This window comes from Rhagoletis zephyria, unplaced genomic scaffold, assembly GCF_001687245.7.
Source record: "Rhagoletis zephyria isolate East Lansing unplaced genomic scaffold, Rhagoletis_zephyria_1.1 Rzeph_scaffold_10846, whole genome shotgun sequence".
NCBI lineage: Eukaryota > Metazoa > Arthropoda > Insecta > Diptera > Tephritidae > Rhagoletis > Rhagoletis zephyria.
This window is the reverse complement of record NW_016167923.1, coordinates 6,274-8,002: the sequence shown is the minus strand read 5'-3', so window position 1 is coordinate 8,002 and position 1,729 is coordinate 6,274. Positions and strand designations below refer to the sequence as shown.

Sequence of the window (1,729 nt, the reverse complement as noted above, 5' to 3'; positions counted from 1 at the left end):
CCTCATCATCCCTTGTCAAATTTGGTTTGGAGGTAAGAAGGAAAAATGACACTGAAGGTGACACAGCGCCGAAACCGGTTTGTCTCCAAACCCAATTTGACAACTGATGAGGGAAAATAGTTCAGTCCCTTAGGTATTTTTAAAAGTAAGATGGAATGTAATTGTAATGACACAACGGCCGTATAAATCGTTTGTGATATCTTCGGCTCGAACCCCCATTATACAGCTCTTACGCCAAAAGAACCTTTAAAGCCCATTACTGAGGTTCTTGCGCCGTCTGGACGTATGGTCATAAATGTTGTCAATGGATAAACAGGTTTGAAAAGTTTTGTCCCCATATATCTAGTGAAAACTATCTACTATCAGATTTGGTTGGTAGGTTTTCAAAATTTCGATAACTTCAATTTTTCAATACATTTAAGTCCCAAATCTAAAAATACTACTTAATTGATTAATTAAAATTTGTTTATGATGAATAACATGAGCTGCGTAATGCCAATTTGTTCATTCTATTGGACATTTTTTGTTGTTGCTAACAATAAATTATGGGAAAAAATTTGCATAGGAGAAATACTTTTGTTCTTTTGTAGTTTCCTATGGCAAGAAACTTTCGAAAGAAATGTTCATATGTTCACACATTCAATATTGTAACATAATTGTGTTAACGAATTAATTACGAGTTTAACGCTGCCTTAATTGATTAATATGTACTTAATTGTCGTTTGTAACTTTTCCGGTCATTGACGGCATGTCGGCATACAAGAAAAAGAAATATGTACATAATCAAATAAAACTTTTTAGTGGCATGTCTGAGTCAGAATTTGTTTGAAGTGTCATTTATATCAGGGTGGTGTATTGTGTAGATACATAAATTTTCTTACTTGCATTGTTTGAAATTTATATCAAATTTGACGATGCAGATGCCAACATCCGTTCATAGTTATTGAATGCACATAAATAATTCCACAGTCAATGCATGTGTGGCTTTGCTTTGTGGGTAAAAGTGTAATTTTAAGATTGTACTGATCGAAGCGCTAGATATTGGGCGTTTGGGTAGCATTTCTTTTTTTTAGAAATTGTTATATGTACATACATACATATTTTTATTTGAAATTCCTATCGCTTTAATGAGACGCAATTACGATACAATGACATGGACGGATGTTTATTAATTCTCATTTCTCAGTTTACATAAATAGCTGATGGTGGATGGCATTGCACTGATAACGAACCACGCTAACAAAAAAAAGGAGGAAGAAAAATCATAGAAATCTATACAACGCTGCACACAATAAATAAGAAGTTACGCTTAATTGGTAGCCGGTATACCTACTAGGCAGCGAATGGCAGTGTATCATATTTTTACAATAATAATAATAAAAAGAAAAACACTAGAAAAAACAGAAAAAACTGCAGCGTTTCGTTTACAAATGTTGTCATTTTCCTGTTGACTAACGACTGCTTGCTGCCTGCTGCCCTTTTTGTGCAGCGCGCATCTCTTCAACCAAGGCGACATAAAAAGAAGGGAGCTATGTAGCTGCATATTTAACACTTGCTGACAGCAATGACGCCGACCAAGGCAATGCCAGCGCCAACGCCACTGCTGACTCAAGCACCACCACCATCAGCAGCTCTGCCATTGAAGTTAAAGCGGAATTGTTTACTTTCCATTTTCAAATGTGTTGTGTTGTGCCAATCCGCCACCGTCGCCGACGTGCACACTGTACGT

General features: G+C 36.2%; 1 long non-coding RNA gene across 1 annotated transcript; it reads right to left on the bottom strand.

The window, feature by feature from the left end:
• Positions 1-301: 301 nt before the first annotated feature.
• LOC108376705 (uncharacterized) lies at positions 302-1,424 on the bottom strand. The gene is made up of 2 exons (XR_001849276.1): positions 1,330-1,424; positions 302-1,236 (listed from the first exon to the last, which is right to left on the bottom strand). It is a non-coding gene; the product is annotated as an uncharacterized LOC108376705 (long non-coding RNA).
• Positions 1,425-1,729: the final 305 nt, after the last annotated feature.